At 50.4% G+C, this 18,927-nt stretch overlaps 1 protein-coding gene across 4 annotated transcripts in view; it reads right to left on the bottom strand.

Moving 5' to 3' along the window:
- PAK4 (p21 (RAC1) activated kinase 4) overlaps window positions 1-18,927 on the bottom strand; it is a 45,880-nt gene that overhangs the window by 14,217 nt on the left and 12,736 nt on the right. Inside the window, exon 1 of one of the 4 annotated variants that reach the window (XM_054580805.1) lies at window positions 6,533-6,653. The exons of the other annotated variants lie outside the window; for them this stretch is intronic. The gene's annotated coding sequence lies outside the window, so the exon portion shown is untranslated. Of the gene's footprint in view, window positions 1-6,532; window positions 6,654-18,927 lie in introns of those variants that run through there. 4 annotated transcript variants of the gene reach the window in all.

An 18,927-nucleotide genomic window follows, 5' to 3' on the forward strand; every position in this document is an offset into this window, starting at 1 on the left:
GCCCCCAGGTGTAGCAAGAGGCAGCACAAAGTAGGGTTCTTGACCCCCTCCCCCATGGTTCCTTATCCACCTTTTCCACAGGCCTTTGGCATGACAGTCTTCAGCAGAAAACATGTCGGAAAGCCAGTCCCTGCCACCAAATGTGGCTCACTGAGGCTCAGCCCCAGTATTTACACTGCCATCACCTCAAGGGGACCCTACAACCATGCGCAGATGCTCATACTGAGCTCACTGACTCCCTGCGACCTCAGTGAAGTGGTTCTTTTCATCCTCATTTTGCAGATGTGGAAACTGAGGCTCACAAAGTAAAATTCTTCACTAAGGTCACCGAGCAGAGCTGGGCCTGGAAAACAGTCTGATCCACTCCAGAGTCAACATCCTTAAACCCTGTGCTGACCCCCTAGACTCTGCCCCGTGGCCCACTGGGCTCACCACCTCTGCCCTCCTGTCTTTCCTTACTCCCCCTCGCTCACTCTGTCCCAGCTACATGGGCTTCCTCAGTATTCTCCAAACCCCAGAAGTGCCCAACCTCAGGGCCTTTGCACTGGGGTCTGGTACCCCCTGGAACTTTCTTCTCACTGATTTGCACATGGCTCTCTGCCCACCCACACCTGTGCTCAAACTTCCCTATTCCTGTCCTATCATTCTCTATACTGCTGCCTCTCTCTGCTTCAGTCTTCCTCATTGCACTTACCATGCACGGTATGTGTGTGTAATTCTTTGGTGTCTGCCTCACCCACTAGACTGCCAGCTCCACGAGAGCAGGGACATCCAGATTGCTCCCCACTGTACCCCAATGCCTGCAACGTGGCTGGGCTCACAGTTGGCACTGCTCCGTCTGTACCCAGTACACTATGCCTCAGTCTCTGCCCAGGCAGTCTTGTGAAACTGGCAGAGAAAGCCCTGGAACTCAGAGGTGGAGCATGAATGGAGAAGGACAGCGTGAAGCCTGCAGCCACCAGCTGGGACACAGACACCTCTGAAGTCCGGTGTTTGATCCCAGGAATGCAGGCGCATTTTGCATCCTACTCTAAAATGTTTGTTTCAATTCTAAAAAAATTTCTAATTATTTATCATGCAGAACAGCAGATTTCAACCTGCCCTAACAAAAGCTTCAGATTTTCCAGTCACCTTGCACTGGGTTGTCCTACCCTCTGACCTTTCATAGAAGAAAATGGTCCCCGCCCAATCCAACACCCCCACCAAGAAAGTCAGCCCAGGCGGAAGAGCAAGAGCCACTGTGTGACAAAGCTGTCTGGGTGCGGGTGTGCGCACACGTGTGCATGTGCGTAAAACTCTTACCTCCTGCCTCCCCCAGGCAGTGAAGGGAGCTGACCCAGCTGCAGCCCAGGGCCCAGGGGTAGAGCAGGGGATATGACTCAGGTCACAGCCATCCTTTCATCTTCACTAAACTGACACCCCTAAACCGAGAAGGGGACCAAGAAACGCTCACCGTCCCCAGCCTGCACCCGGGGCTTCCACCACTGGCTCCTGCTCACTCTTCTGCCATGATCTTTACCTAACAGCTCCGGGAAGCCAGCTGGCTGCCTGCCTCTGTTTACCTCCTAACTCTCTGGACCGTGCTCTGACAATGGATGGGGAAATCCAGTCCCGCTTCTGGCCGACAGCAGGCTCCTCGCTGCTCCCCTACTGACATCCCATGCCATTCCCACCTGCCACCCTTCCTCAGCTCTTGCTGCCCACCTGCACCACCCCCATCCAAATCTTCAGCCTCCCCGCCGTGAACCAAGGAACCCTCACACACCTGGCCTCAAACTGTGGGACTGACACATGTCCCCCTCCTTGGCAAACACCTACTCTACCCAAAATGACCCGATGATACTCATGCACCACCATCTAAACATCACTGTCTACCAAGGACTGATATCTACCAGGCTCGGGCTAGGCTGACGGCAGTGGCCTGAACAGTCAAAAACACCCCTGCCTTTACAGAGCTCACGTTCCAGGGGGAAGGAGACTGTCAATAGATGAGATAAATCAGAAAAACAGCTAATGAGTCAGCTGATAAATGATGGGAAGAAAAATGAAGCAGGGATCAGGAGGATAAGGGGAGGCCAGAATTTTCAATGAGGAGGTCTGGGAGGGGCTCGCTGAGAAGGTGACACTTGAGCAAGGACCTGAGGGGGGTGGGGAAAGGGAGCCTGGAGGAAGAGCACAGGGCAGCAAGAAAAGCCAGGGCAAATGTCCTCAGGTGGGAACATGCTCAATGCGGTCAAAGAGCAGAAGGGAGGCCGAGTGGCTGGGGCCTGGGGAGCGAGGGGGCAAGTGATGAGACAGGAGGCAGACAGGCAGTGAGGGCAGACTGAACAGGGCCTTGTGGGCCACAGGGAGGACGCTGGCTTTTACCTGAGTGAGATGGAGCCACAGGAAGGTTCTAAGCAGGGGAGAGACAGGGCCTGATGCAGATGTGCACGGGTCCCCTCTGGCTGCAGGGAGACCACAGACTCTGGGGTTGGGACAGAAGCAGGGGGACCAGGGAAAGGTAAGATGTGATGGTCCAGCAGGAGACAAGGGTGGACCATGTGGGGGTGGTGGAAGGGGAAGAAGTGGGCAGGGAAGGAGGGATGACTACAAAGGTCAAGTTGATAGGACTCGCTAAGTACCGACACCACTTTAGTCATAGCCTGGAGTGGGAGCTCCCCAGGGGCAGGGGTATGGTCTGGTCTTGCCCATCACTGCATCCTCCAGCGTCCGACACATTCTGGCACCAGTCCACTCTCTCAGCCCTTAGCAACATCTAATAATGTTATATGGTTACAAGCATGTCTATTGATATGTCCTAACTAGGTTGGTGGCTCGACGCAGGGAGGAACCACATTTCTGTTGGCTATGGCCGGATCCCAGCACCTAGAATAGGCCGCCCCCTTCAAGGCAGCTGAGTGGATGGAGGGGACACACACATGCTTCAGTGCTGACTCTGGCCTGGGCCGGTGGCAGACAGACAGATCGGGCCACGTTGAACCCTTCAAACAGTTCTTGATGAGTGGGTGGGTGGGTATGGAGTCCTCTTCCTTCCTGTTTTCCAAACCAGGAAACAGGCCGAGAGAAGAGAAGTCGCTGCCCAGGGCTGCCCAGCACCAAGTCACAGAAGCGCCCACTCTGACCCAGAGAGGCCTTGTTGACACCCCCTCAGGCTCCCGCTTCCCAGAGGCCCTGGCCCCAGCCAAGGCCTCCACTCCAGACGACAAACTCCAGAGGTTTATGGGACAAGAATCAGGACAGAGACAACTCCTCTAGCGATGACCAGAATCAGGATCAAAAAAGCTGCTTTGGTTAGGAGGAAATCTGAAAAAATGTTAAACAAACAAAACTCTCTAAGGAAGAACCCCTTGGCTCAAACTGTGACTTAATATGGCACTGCCCAGTGGGCCCTGCTAACCTCAAGGCCTTGTCTCCTCCCCTCACTTCATACCCATCATACTGGTGGCCTCTTCTTTAGTTTTGGACACAGGACCCTTGTTCCAGGCTCAGAGCCTTTGCACCCACTATTTCCTCTGCCCAGAGCTGCATGGCTTACCCTTTCTTGATATTCAGGTCTTAGTGCAAATAAACCCGTCTCAGGGAGGCCTTCCCTGACACAATTTGCACCCTTGCTTTATATTTCTCCACGGCATTTATTACTACCTGGCATCATATATCTGTTGACTGTTGTCCCCTCTCCCACCTCTCCCTGCAGTAGAATGTTAGCTCCTGGAGAACAAGGGCCTTTGTTTTATTCTTACTGTATCCCTGGCACCTAGAGCAGGGCCTGGGCATACAGTAGGCACTCAGTAAATATCGGTAGAAGAAAGGAGTGATGCCCTTGACAGTGTGATGAGCTGGGACCCAGAGGAGAGGCAGATAGAAATCCCCAAGGCCCATTCCACACTGCCTGGAAGTTTGACCTTAATGCCTGAGAAGGAACTGGGGCCAAAGTCTTTAGAGGGTGAACCTGGCTATTTAGTAAATAACCAGGTGTGTGTCCCACACACAAGAAGTACCCCATTGGGAGTCCATTCCAGGCCCTCCCCACCACAGGAAGGCCCACCCTAGCCATGTGGTCTGTATGTATAGTGGGGGGGGGGGTGCTGCAGAAAATCAATGAGTCTCCCCAGTGGGTAAACTCCCATAAAAACACAGATCTAGGTTCACCCTGGCCTGGAGCCAGCAGTTCAGGGAGTGAGGAGCAGCTCTGCTGTCTGAATTCTGGTCAGATGCAGTACCATGCTGACTGCCAGGCCTTCAGACACACTGTGCTGTACAAGGGCTCAGCAGGCAGTTGGTGGCTAAGAGCAGAATGCCCAGGCTCAGGTACCAGCTCCACTACTGCCACGCTATGTGCCTCTGAGCAAGGGACTCGCCTCTCTGGGCCTTAGTGTCCTCATCTGCAAACTGAGGGGAAAGGGAGCCATGTGGGTACCTGCTGGAAGAGCACAGGGCAGCAAGAAAAGCCAGGGCAAATGTCCTCAGGTGGGAACATGCTCAATGCAGTCAAAGAGCAGAAGGGAGGCCGAGTGGCTGGGGCCTGGGGAGCGAGGGGGCAAGTGATGAAACAGGAGGCAGACAGGCAGTGAGGGCAGACTGAACAGGGCCTTGTGGGCCACAGGGAGGACGCTGGCTTTTGCCTGAGTGAGATGGAGCCACAGGAAGGTTCTAAGCAGGGGAGAGACAGGGCCTCTCTCCTATCTCCTAGGAATAGTCCCTATGTCCTGGGAATATATGGATGATCAAATGAGACAACATGTGCAAAGCATTTATAAAAGGTGCCTGGTGGGTCCTTACTATATGTTAGCTGCTATATTATTATTGCACTGTTGTTCTTGCTGTTGCTGAATGAATGAATAAAAGAACAAATAAATAAACGAGGATGCTGGACAAGGTCCTCTCCTGGCCAGAGCTAATGTGCCAGTCTTACTATCTCTGTTAAGTCTTACTTTCTCCAGGGCTGGGAGGTGGGAGTGCAGTGGGCTGCCACTGTCTGTCTCTTCGGTTGGACTGGGAGTCTCCAAGAGGACAGGGCCTGGAGCCATCTCAGCCACCCTGTATTCCCAGCCCTGCCCAGCAAAGAGGGGCCACAGCTCAGAGTGCGGCTGAATGAAAAGATGCTACTTCCTTTACCCAGCTGGGCCCAGGCCAGTGCTAAGAGCCCCGAGGGAGGCCAGTCGGCTCCTCTGACAGCCCCAGGCTTGAATACCCCCTTCCCTTCTGGCCAGGCACAACAGGGCATAGACACAAAGGGCCCTGTTAGCATCCCTCATCCTCCAGAGGCACCCAGGGTGGGTATAAATGCCACAAACCTGAGTGTGGGTGAGCCCACAGGGAGGGGGGAATCAGATTAGACCTCATTCATTCTTCCCTAAGGCAGGCCAGGAAGGAGGGAGAGGGCACAGGTAGAAAAGAGGCTCTGGAGCCCTCCCAGGCCCCCAGAACCCAAGCCCTCCCCTGCAGTTCTGCTCCCTCACTCTCTCTCTCTCTGCCCCCCCCCCACCTCGACACAGAAGCACATGAAGATGCTCCACAGTGCACAGGCCATCCACACAGACCATGACACGGATGCAGCATAAACATCCAGCCACACAAGCACAGACACACAGGAACACACACAGTGGTCACACAGAAAACTCCCTGAGCAGCCAGAGACAGCAGCAGCCATCCCAACTTCACACAGGCAGTGGCTGTACAGGACCCTGGGTGTGGGAAGGGACATCGCACCCTGAGCCTAGGCTCCTGCCTCTCAGATGTGGGCCCCTGCAGAGCAAGCTCAAGGGAAATGTGAGACATCAGAGGGAGAAGGTGGGGATGTGGCCTTAAAGAGGGGCCTGGCGCAGAGGGAGATCTCAGCATGGAGGGGTTAGGACACTAGGGCAGCCACAGCTAGGTCCCTGAAGTCCCCATGGAGGCAGGGCCCCTTCCAAAAACACTGTTAGGTCCCACACCCATCCCAGAGATGCAGGCCCTCCTGAAAGAAACCCACAGACACATACCAACAACATGTATGATACTGACCTGGGCCACCACCCAGAAACACAGGCACATGCATGCACACACACAGTTCCACAGATGCTTCATAAATGCTGGACTTCCCTAGAAAGAAGGACCCATACACATACCGAGGAACACTGAAGTCACAGTTAGATCACAAGACCCACACAAGCCTAGATCCATACCCCGTAGGTAATGGGCCCCCACAGCAGACCCAGGCACACCCACGGCTGACTCCAGGGTCAGTCACCCGGAGTGACCTGGGTGGGCACAGCCTCAGAACCACCCCCATGCAAACCAGCCCCTAGGAACACGCTCCCACTGACGTGCCCAAGGACCTCCGCTGAGACCTGTGGTAAGGCCCAGCAAAGACACCTGCCACCACCAACACACGGAAACACCATGACCCTGCCCCTGGTCCCAGTAAAGGCGTGGCCCCTTGATCACATGCTCACGCTGGCTCAGGTGACCAGGCAGCAGGACTGCCCTCCTCACACACAGGGCAGCCCTCCCCACTCCTCCCCTCCTGCCTGAGGCCAGGGCAGCTCACCTTCACCATCCTCTTCCTTTGGTCCTGGACCACCCTCAGTGGGGTTAGCCAGCAGACAGAGGCTTCCAGTTGGGAGAGCAGGCAGCAGGTATCAAGGGGCACCCACAAGGAGGGCTGGCGGGGCTTCCGCGCCCCAGCTTCCCCGGCAGCAGGCGGTGCCCTGGCCCTGGCCCTGCCCTGGCAGTTGAGCTCAGTGTGGCTCCAGCCCGTGAGAGAGGGGAGGAGGAAGAGTGGGAGGGAGGGACGGAGGGAGGCGGGGTGAGCCTGGAGAGCCTGGGCCACATCACCCACAACTGTCCCGGCAGAGGGAGGGGCTAGGCCGGGACACAGGAAGAGGGGACTCCAAGCACAGCCCTTCCTTCAGTGGGGCCAGTCTCCCCCTAGCACGCCCACACCCGCTTCACTCCTCAAGGCAGGCCAGGGGCCAGGGGCCAGGGAAGCAGTGGCTGCGCAGCGCCTGAGAGCAGCTGGCCCAGCTCGGTTTGAAACAATGTTCTGGGCTGGGACGCAGGTCAGAGGGATGGGGGCTGAGTGGAATCTGATATGGAGGGGTGGTTAGAGATCTGGGACTTGCTGTATTCCCTGCCCCCCCACCCCGCTTCCAGACTGTCAATCCAGCAAGAACTCAGAAGGCAAAATGAAGGTGGCCTCTTCAGCTCTGCCCCATGCACTCACGCACCCATGCACTCACAAGGATGACCCTGAGACTTGTGGCCTAACCAGGAGAGAAAGATCAAGTTCATGGTGAAGCCCCAACACCACTATCTGGAGGTGTGAGAATGGGGCTGGGAGATATGGATGGCAGGAACGGGGAGAGAAAGATGCAGGGAGGGCCGTGCCATGCTGGCTCTGACCCTTCCGAAAATAAGTGGCCCACCTTTATGGAGAACTTACTTTGGGCCAGGCCCTACTCTCAGCATTGACACACATTAAGTCAGTCATCTTACCTCGCCACTGCCCTCAGTGGACAGGTACTTTATCTGGCCCATTTACAACGGAGGAAACTGAGGCCTGGAGAGGTTGAGTGACATGCTCAAGGGGCATGGCAGGGAAGTTAGGTGCCTGCCATATGTCCCAGTGCCTGTGTCCTAAACCAGCTTTTCTGAGCAGCAGGATAACTTGTTCAGAACCCTCATTCCAGAACAGGAGAAAAGGACACTCAGAGAGGGGGAATTAGGAAGGGGCCATGCTGGCCCTGCCTCACACCCTGCGCCCGTCAGATCTCCCTTCCTCTGCAGAAGCTTCGCTGGTTCAGGCCAGAGCTCCTGGTGTGAAGTTCGTTTCCTCCTGTCAGTCTCACACACCATGGAGGACTTGGGGGGCGGGGGCAGAGGTCAGGCTGCTCCCCAGCCCTCCCTGACATGCCAGGGCCACGTGCCTCCCCCAGTGCTGCCCCTCCAGGCTGTCACTGTCTCTGACAACACTGTCTGTTGCCCCATTGGTTCACATATCTTCCCAGCTCCTAGTACATATCAGGCAGGCCTGTTGGAGGCCCTGAGAACTCAGCAACGAACAAACTAGACAAAACTCGCTGCCCTGGGGGCTGACATCGAGTAGGACTGCTCTCCCACTGAGGGGTCCTATGAGTGACAGGGACTGGGTTCAAGCCGGTAGTTGGGCACAGGACAGGTGCCCAGTTGCTGGTGAGCTCAGTGTGAACAGTGAGTGACCCAGGCAGGCAGGGGAACAGACACCTGTGTCCTTCCCATTCCCCCCCAGTTGCCAACTCCCACAGGACTTCATCCCTCAGACCAGGAGGGCCTGGAAATCGCTCAACCCCCATCCTGTCCATCATCTGCTCAGAAATCCAGAGGCTCCCTGCAGGGCCTGGGGCCACAGCAGGGCAGGAAAAGGACCCCAGAAGTCCCAGTTCCCAGGCCACCCCTTCCCCCACCAGGGTGGAGCACCTGTCAAGCAGCTACCCAGATAGGAGCCAAGTGGGGCGGCTCCCCTAACCTCCCCAAACCAGACAGGCTGGTTTGGGCTCTGGTGGGGGAGGTAGTCAGGGATGGGGCAGTTCTGGCCAGCCAAGGGGAACCAGGTCCCAAGCAGAAGGACAGGGGAGACAAGGGGAAGGGAGGAAGGAGGCACCACCCTGCCCCCAGAAGTCTCACTGGAAACAACGGCTTCCCCTGGTGATCTGGCCCCAAGGTCTCAGGGGCCAGAAGAGGCAGCCCAAGATCCTCTCACACCAAAACAGATCCTTATTATAAAACTTTTAAAAAATACCCCACAATAGAGACTACACCAGTGAACCCCCATAAAACCCACTACTCAGATTCCTAACTATTACCATTCTGCCCATTTGGGCTTCTTCTCCCCCCTTTCTTTCCAGTCCTTCCCTCCGTCTCAGTGTCTGTCTCTTTATAATACAGGCATGTGGCACCAGAGGGTAAACACTCATAAGATGGCCCCTTCTGCCCTGTCCCAGCTCAGCCCTGGAAGCAACCTCTGCTAGTCTTTTTCTCCTTTCTGAGAGAGCCTACAAATGCATGTGTATGTGCAGGTGCACACACATGCTTACACACTCATTAAAAAAACATAAATGGCAACACACCACGCAGACTAATCTGCACCTTCTATTTCTCAAGAATATTCCTTGGCTCTCCTGTGCTGCTGGCACCAGGGGGAGCTTGGCAGCACCCAGCAAAGGCGAAGACACACACTTGGGATCTGGAAGTGCTCTCCTGGGTACCTACCAAGCAAATGCGCCAGGGACACATGTGGAAAGGTTCGCGAAGCACAGTCTGAATCTGCCAGAAGACTGGAAACAATGCAAATGCTCATCCACGGGAAATGGATAATTGTGATCTACTGGCTCCGTGGAATAATACACAGCAGTGACAATGAATGACTACAGCTACATGTGCACGAATACCAAAACAATGATAAACAAAAGAAGTGGAACATAAAACACATCCTAAGATTTTGTTCAGAAAAAGTTCAAAACCAGACAAAATGGAAAACACTGTTTAGGAAAGCATGCAGAAGTGGTGAAACCAAAAAGAAAGCAAGGCAGGACTGCCTGCAAAATCAGGGAAGGGGCTTCCGCGGGGGAGGGGAGGGCCTGGAGGGGCTTCTGGTGGCTGGCACCATCTGTTTCTTCACTGGGGGTGGGGGACTACGTGGGTCTTCCCTTTATAATAACTGGTTATGCTATACATTTATGCTTTATGTACTTTCCAGCACATATACTAACAATTTGCATTATTTTAAAGTGTTATTATATTTATTTGTATATCTACTTATGGTTTATTGTTTTAGTTTTACTTATTTTATGTTTACTTATTAATAGAACCTTATTATAATTTTAAGGAAAAAATATGCACAGTATACGATGTCTATCTGGAAAAAGTTCAGCTACTGTTAATATAAGGAGAATGGTTTGTGTGACATGAATGGAACCTGGCAGCCAAGGAGAGTGGACTGGACTGCACATGCATGAACAATGACAACTTCACTGTAATAGTGAGGGCAGTCAATGTTGTTGAGTGAACATGTGTATTGTGTGGCTGTCACATTCAAAATGACTGAGCGAGCCCTAGCTGGTGTGGCCCAGTGGACTGAATGCCAGCTTGCAAACCAAAGGGTCACCAGTTCATTTTCCAGTCAGGGTACATGCCTGGGTTGCAGGCCAGGTCCCTATAGGGGGCACATGAGAGGCAACAACCCATTGATGTTTCCCTCTTTTTCTCCCTCCCTCTCTCTCTAAAAATAAATAAATGAAAATCTTCAAAAAAAAAAAAAAAAAAAGATGGAGTGAACAGAGCAACAAATCTACATCAAATTTTGCATTAAGTGTGAACATTCCTCCACTGAATGTTCAGAAGGTCGCAGCTACGGGCAACTGGTGATTGGCAGCTTCATCACGACAACACGCCTGCTCATGCATCACATCTCATGCAGAGTTTTTTGGCAAAACATCAAATCACCCAGGTGACTCAGTCCTCCTACAGCCCAGATTTGGTGCCCTATGACTTCTGGCTTTTCCCAAAACTAAAATCACCTTTGAAAGGGAAGAGATTTCAGATGAGATTCAGGAAAATACGATGGGGCAGCTGATGGCGATTGGGAGAACTGTGTGAGGTCCCAAGGTGCCTACTTGGAAGGGGATGAGGCATCATTGCCCTATCTACAATGTTTCTTATGTCCTGTATCTTCTTCAGTAAATGCCTCTATTTTTCATAGTACATGGCTGGATACCTTCTGGACAGACTTCGTATGTCTTAGTGATCTTTCATGCCCTGATCTCCGCAAAGTGTGCTCTGTGTGGAAGGACTGAGGTGCCTTGGGCCCGTCCCCTTGAGGCCACATTGGTGGTTTGCAGCCTTGTGCTCTTACAAACAGTGCAGCAATGGTGACTGAGTTCACATGTCATTTCATAGGTGTGCCAGACATAGGTGTGCCTGTGGGCCTAGAACTGGAACTGCGGGGCAAATCTGTCCCATGTGAGGGCTTCACAGCCCAGGGTGTTGTCAAACTCTGATCCTTGCCAGTCAGATAGGTGAGGTTTGGCCCCTCTCAGTCTAGTTGTCATCTGCATTTTTCCATTTAGCAGGATGCACATCCTTTCAGTTATAAAAGCAATCAGAATTCCTTTTCTGCTAAGTATCTCTTCAAAGTCATTGCCTATTTTTCTGTGAGGTCAGGGAGACCTTTGTAACCCCAATGTCCCTCAGCTGCTGAAAGCCAACTGAGACCAGCACAGCTAAACCTACTTCTTCCCCAGGTTCACCAGGCTCTTGCCACCTCTCAGCCTCATTTCTCCACGCTCTCCTCCCCTAGTCATGGGCTCCAGTGCCATGCAACTTCCTTCCCATATCCATAGATTCTACCAACAGAAGTCCAACGCATGCCTACCATGCACTGCCCAGCTTGGCGCAGCGGTACAGCATGGTCCTTTCCCTGTGGGCCTTAGAGTCAAGGATTACACAAATGAAATGTGAAATTCAGCCAAGACTTGCCAGATGGATGGATGAGGGTGTGGTGGAGCCAGGCCACAGGTGAGCCAGGGGTCCTGCATCTGGAAGATGTAACTCTGGCTGCCTTATCTGTGGAAGGTGGGACCAAGGGGGCCTGAGGAGGTATGGGGACAAGTGACAAGAACACACAACTGCTCCAGGCAACTGATGAAGGTAGCCAGGACAGCTGGACATGAAGAGCGGGGGACAGGCTGGAGCCATGTCCACCCAGAAACAGCAATGCTTATTGATGAGCAGGCTGAGGACAAGGCAGGTGCCAAGGGTGACTTTGAGGTTGAGTAAACCACAGTGCCATCTTCCACACAAGGGAGATCAAGAGGAGCTCTGAAAGTGCCAGGCCCCAGGTCTTAGAATAGCTCAATTCTGAAAAGAAATGAATAAAGTGGGAGGACTCACTGTCCCCAATATAAAAGCCTAATCGATAGCTACAGTAATCAGGATAAACACATAGACCAGTGACCAGAGAGAGAACCCAGAAACCAAGCTACACAAATATACCTAACATTTTTAAAACACTGATTTTTTTCATTGTGGTAAAACATACATAATGCTTATCATTCTAGCCATTTGTAAAGCATATAATACAGTGGCATTAAATACCTTCATAATGTTGTATAACCATCCTCACTGTCTATACCCAAAACTTTTTCATCATCCCTGACACAAATCCTGTACATATTAAACAACAGGTCCCCACTCCCTCCTTCCCCCCAGCCCCTGGTAACTTCTATTCCATTTTCTGTCTCTATGAATTTACCTATTCTAGTGAGTTCATATAAGTGGAATCTTACAATATTTCTCCTATGTTTGGCTAATTTCAGTTACTATAATGTTTTCAAGGTCCAATTATATGGTAGCATATATCAAAATCTCCTTCCTTCTTAATGACTGAATAATATTCCATTGTGTGTATATCTATATATATCACATTTTATTTATCCATTTATGTATTAATAAACATTTGAGCTACTATGTTTCTATATTTTAGCTGCTATGAATAATGCAACTATGAACACTGTTGTATAAATATCTTCCCAAGTTTCTACCTTCAATTCTTTTGCACATATGTATACATAGGCTTGGAAATACTGGGTCATATGGTAGTTCTATATTTAACCTTTTGAGAAACTACTGAACTGTTTTCCATAGTGGCTGTACCATTTTATATTCCTACCAGCAATGCATGAGTAGGAATTCCAATTTTCCTACATCCTCATCAATACTTGTTATTTTCCTTTTTTCTTTTTTTAAATAATAGCCATCCTGGTTGGTGTGAAGTGATATCTTACTGTGGTAACTTATTTCTGACAAAGAAGCATTGCAATTCAATGGAGGAAAGACAGTATTTTCAACAAATGGTGCTAGAACAACTGGACATCTATAAGCAAAAAAAAAAAAAGAAAGAACCACGATCCAAATCTCACACTTTGTACAAATATTAACTCATTATGGATCATAGACCTAAATGTAAACATTAAAACTGTAAAACTTTTAGACAACAAACAAGCAAATTTTTAGGATCTAGGGCTAGGCACAGAGTCCTTAAACATGACACCAAAAGCACAATCCATAAAAGGAAAATTTAATAAAGTACACCTCATCAAAATTAAAAACGTTTGTTCTCCAAAAGCCCATGTGAAGACAATTAAAAAAGCTACAGACTGGGAGAAAATATATTTACAAACTCCACATCTGGCAAAGGAGCAGTATCTAGAAGAGACAAAGAACTCTCAAAACTTAGTTTAAAGAGGATGCACAGATGGCAGATAATCACCTGAAAGGGTGTTCAACATCATTAGCCATTAGAGGAATGTAAATTAAAGCCACAATTAGTTATCATTACACACTTATTAGACCAGCTAAAGTAAAAAATAGTTACAACAACAAATGCTGGTGAGGATGCAGAGAAACTGGGTCACCCATGCCGGTGGTGGTGTAAGATGGAGCAGCCCCTCTGGAAAAAAGTGTGGCAGTTTCTTTACACATGCAGCTACCATACTGCCCAGCAACTGCACGCCTGAGTATCTGTCCCGGAGGAACTGAAATTTACATTCACACAAAACCCTTTATGTGGGTTTTTATGGCAGCTTTATTTGTAATAGCCCCAAACTGGAAATAACGCAGATGTCCTTCAATGGGTGAATGGTTACACAAACTGGTACATCTATACCATGGACTACAACTCAGAGACAAAAAGGAATGAATATTGAGACAGGCAACAAATTGGATGAATCTCCAGGGAATATGCCAAGTGAAAATAAGTCAACCCCAAAAGGTTACATACAGTATGACTCCATTTATATAACTTTCTTGAAATGACAGAATTATAAAAATGGAAAATAGATAAGTGGTTGCCAGGAGTGAGGGATGGGCCAGGGAGGTCACATGGCTATAAAAAGGCATCAGGAAGGATCCTTGTGAAAAATTATTCTGTATCTTGACCATATCTGTGTCAATATGCAGGTTGTGGTCTTGTACTAACTATAGATTTGCAAGATGTTACCACTGGGGAAACTGGGTAAATTACTCTGAATTACTTCTTACAACTGCATGTGCTCTACAATTATTTCAAAATTTTTAATTAAAATAATTATTTATTTAAAATGCTGGACCCTTTCCCACCTTTTAGCTTTAGAACATGCTGTTCACACTCCTTAAAACACCCTTCCACACGCTAACTTCTGTTCCTTTTCCAGCCATTGGCTCAGATGTCTCCTCCTCCACGAAGTCTTTCCTGATTTCCTAGGCTGGAGCCAGTGCCTCCCACGGTCCTCTGGAGTTCTGCCACCCCAGCCAGGGCACTTTGGACTGTGCTTTCCCCAAGCACTGCCTCCAGCTCCAATAGAGTAGGACCTTGGGCTATCAGGTTACCAGCCTGTCCCAGGCATCAGCCAGCACAGAACTAGGCTCAGAAGAGGTACACAGTGAATATCTACAAAATGAATGAGTGAATGGCAATAATGACAATAATACTGATAGGTAGGACTCATTAAGAGGTTTCTATGTGCCTCTTTTGAGAGCCTTAGATTGATGAAAGAACCTTTACACAGCCCCATCTTATAAATGGGGAAACAGGCTGAAGGGTGGAAGGTGCCCCATACCCAAGGTCACCTAGCTAGTAAGTGGCAGAGCCAGGTGGCAAACCCAGCCTCCAGATCCAGAGCCTTTGATAATCTCCAACCCAAAGGGCCTCTCCATGAAAGGCTAGATACAATCACTAAACAGGGCCCTCAGGGGAAGCAGAGGGGCACAGGAGACAGGAGAAGAGAAGAGACCCTCTCACTCCCGCCCCCAGTCCATTCCCAAATGGAGGAAGGGAGGCTCTCGTCTTTCTCCAGACAGTCCTGGGATGCTATCAGAGTCCCATTCCTATCTTACAGGTGGTGGCTCAGGGAAAGCCCCTCACATACCAAGAATCTGAAGGCAATGGTTTCAGACCAGGCTGGGGCAGAGCCTCAGAGCACCCCCCTTAGGCTCCAGCAGGGCAGGCTGCTTTCATCTGGCCGGTGTGGGGGGACTCTGACCCACGCCCATGGGAGCGTCCCTATTGGCACGGGACTTCATTTACCCTCCCATAGAAACCTCAAGAGCAAAACATTAAGAGCAAGCTGCAGTCAAGTGCTGGCGGCCTGGGACCATTTACACACAGTTCTAAAACCTGCAGAACCATCCAGTGCACTATTTAGGGAAGCCCAGGAGGGACCACAGCAAGGCTCTGGGTACCTGGGGGAGGGCATCTGGGGGGCTTTAATCATGGCAAGGGTGTCTTCTCTCTTGGCTGTACATTGGGCCCAAGAGGGTTCATCAGGTGATTCTCTATTCTCTTGGAACATCTGAAATCTTTCATAATTCACAAAAAGAGGTAATAATTAAAAAAAGAAAGACTGTTTAATTTATTTGATAATGCTAGAAAGAGCACATGAAGGAGGAGGCTTTTAGAGCACTGGTGATGCTTGTCTTGATTTGGTTGTTGATAGATGGGTGTTTGCTTTATAATTATTCATTAAACTGAACAAGGAAGTTTTATACACTTTTACACAGTGCATGTCATATTTTACACACCCACACAGGAAACACCAGTGATAGCAATTCTGAAGCTGGAAGCTTCATCTACACATGCATGTGTACACTGGCTCTTTCTCTTTCTCAGTCTGTCTCTGTCTGTGTCTCTCTCACACACACCCAGGATTTTAACTGCTACTGTAATCACAGCGGCAGTTCTCCTTGGCCCCTTGCAGCTCTTTGTCTGCTTCCTGCAAGGAAGACAAAGGCCTGGAAGCAGCCAGCCCCAGGGCTCTCAGGCTCGGCCACAGCACACAGGTCCTCTCCGCATCCCGGCACTCTCATGTCCTGTTAGTCACATTCCCCAGGGAGCTCTTTCTGGCCACTGAACGAGTCCCTGGCCTGCCCTGGGGCACCACAGCTGGTCACACAGACTAGAAGGTGTTATTTAAGATTTGATAAAGTGTCCCCATGGCAGGGACAGCCCTGGCTGGCTCATCTGAGCCCTGTGCTGGAGACAGGACAACAGTGAGGACAGCTACAAAGCATCACATGTGGGCCGCATGCCAGTGCAAAACAAGGCGGTGAGCGGGGCGCTGCTAATGCCCGTGTTGCAGAGGAAGGAAGTGAGGCTCAGAGAGGAGAGGGGGCTGGCCCAAGGTCATGTGGTATATATTAGAGTCAGGATTCCATGGCAGGTGTGACCCAGGCCAAAGTCCACTCACTTAACCATGTTCATTCTCTCATTCATTCACGCACTAAGCAGTTCTTTATTACACACTTAGTTGCCAGGCACTGTTTTAGACACTGGAGATACTGCAGTGAGTGAAACAGTCTCTTTCTTGGAACTAATAATCCAGTGTAAGAGATAAACAATACACAGGTAAACAAAAATGTATGTAACAAGTAGAAGAGGGTCCAGAGAGTACAGTCAAGGAGGTCTGGCGGGTGGCATGTGAGCAAGACCAGAGGAAGTGAGGGAGCCATTTGGGGACCTGGGGGAGAGCACTGACGGTCGAGGGAATGGTCACTACAAAGGCCTGAGCACTGGAGCCTGCCTGGTACATTCCAGATGTGTCAGGAGGCCACATGGCAGGGTGAGAGAGTGGGAGGGGACAGCAGTGCCGTTGAAGTCAAAGAGATCCACACTAAATGCAGAACAGCAGTTCCAGAGCACATGCCATGCGCCATGCCCTTTTCTGCATGGTCACCGAGTCCCGACCACAGACCTCCAAGAAGGTATAGTCCCCATGATGTTATGGAGGAAGAAGCAGGCGAGGGATGGGAAAGGTTCCAGGGTGGCCCAGCTGGCCAAGGGCAGAGCCGGGGCAGGAGTCTAGCTCTGTCCCTAAGCCTTAACCATAGGCCAGGCTGAAGGGAGTATGAGTTGGGGACAATTCTCAGCTGGGAGCCTATGGTCCTAGCAAAGCAGGAGCCCAAAGCTGTGCGTTTACGACAGCAGTTCATGGGAAGTGGGCGCTAACGCTGAACCCTCTGTTCCCAGAAGTTCCCACACCTCAGTCCTTCAGGTCCCACCTCCCACTCTGCTGTATCTGGGTACTACCCCTAGGAGGAGCAACTGAAGATTTTTTTTCAATCTACTCATGTTTTATAAAACTTAATTAAATTTATTTTAAAAATCACTCAGGCACTACTGTTCATATATACCACCACTTAGGAAAGAAACACAACCTGAACAGAACCAAGCTTCTAGACCTAAGCCCCAGTTTACAGGAAGCACATGGGACAGAAGAACATGTCAGATGACACCACAAAGAAGCTTCAACCACATCTAGACGAAAGGACAGGGTCTTTGGTCGATAAACTATCCAAACAGCAAGCACACAAAAGAGGAAATCTTATGGATTACAGAAGACATAGGGGGCTACCAACCAAATTCAAAACCATAGCCCTTGTTTGCACTCCAACTCAAAGAGACAAATTGAAAAACGGATGCTAGACAATTGGGGAACTATCAGAATATAAAGGAATTATTTTGTTTGTTTATTCCTGTGACAATGGCACTGTGGCTTTTTTTTTTTTTTTTAAGATTCCTTACCTCTTATAGGAGGAAAATCTGAAACATAAATAGCTAAAGTAAATGATATTTGCAAATTGCTTCGAAATGATGAGGGAGGTGGGGGTGAGGTGCAGACGAACAACCCTGGTCATGACTGGTAACTGCTGAGGGTGGTGATGGGATGTGGGAAAAACATCAGACCACCCTTCTGAGTATATGCTAACATTTCCATGACACAAAGGTTTTAAACATTTTACAAAAGGAAATGTGACCAAGTCGTAACAGCAAAGAATTATGAATCACTCACCCTGTGAATCCTATTAAATCCAAACATGTACCCTGCCTCTAACAACTGTAACAGCGATCGAGGCGACAGTGACCATAATGACATAATGAGGGCGGCCCTCTGCTGAGCGTCACACACAGGCTCGCTGACTCAACTGACCCAGCTACCCTGGGAGGCAGCAAGAAGCCTTCTCCTGCTCCAGATGTGGGAACCGACGCAGAGACTTCTGGGGCTCAGGGCCTGACCTGAGGACACAGAGGAAGTCCTCCGGGAGCTGGGCGAGGCGGGAAGCGAAGCCAGGGGCCCTTGCCCAAGCATGGGGGCGCTGGGCTCTCTTTCCCATCAAATAATAAAGGCTCCTGCAATGCAATTATCATATCTTAGCATAAACTTTTGCTGAAGTTAAACCATCAGCCACTCCACAGAAGCTTGAAATGCTAATGGCAACAGATGACACCAGATTTTGGGCCCACGGAGGGGTAATCTGTCAGGGTTCATTGGCCTGGACAGTCCTCCCAGAAAGGTTGCAGAACCAGCCCCAGCACCCCCAACCTTAGTGGGAGGGGTGCTCTTCCCCGACTCCCCCCACCCCAGGTGCAGTGAGGGAGGCTGGCACAAAATGACATCAGCATCCTTCCCATCCTTGTCCTGGGCCTGCAGACACCATCTCCCTTTCTGTGGCTTCAGTGGGAACTTGGCTGAAAACAGGGAGGCCTGAAAAAGCTTCTGGGTGGGGGGCGAGGAGGGGAAGTGAAGGAAATGGAAATTGAGGGCGCAAAAGAGGGAGAGAGACAGCGAGAAACAGAGAAGGGGGGTAGTGAAACAGAGATGCAGCCCAGGTTGCGGGGTGGGTAGGACAGTGACAGAAGCTGCATTGCCAGGGAAAAAAAGCCTCAGTCCATAACGTGGGAATAATAGTCATGTCTTTCTACAGTATGGTTGTGGGGTGACATGACTGAATCACGCCCATCAGAAACCTAGAAAAGTGTCCCAAACATGACAAAAGCAAGTATATGTTTGCTGTCATTTCTGTAGGCCAGTGGTTCTCATCCAAGTGGCTCTCATCCCAGCTCAGAGTCACACTCGAGTGGCCCAGAGAGTTTTA

Source organism: Pteronotus mesoamericanus, unplaced genomic scaffold (genome assembly GCF_021234165.1).
Source record: "Pteronotus mesoamericanus isolate MK-2021 breed Mesoamerican mustached bat unplaced genomic scaffold, CSHL_Meso_final contig_639, whole genome shotgun sequence".
Classification (NCBI taxonomy): domain Eukaryota; kingdom Metazoa; phylum Chordata; class Mammalia; order Chiroptera; family Mormoopidae; genus Pteronotus; species Pteronotus mesoamericanus.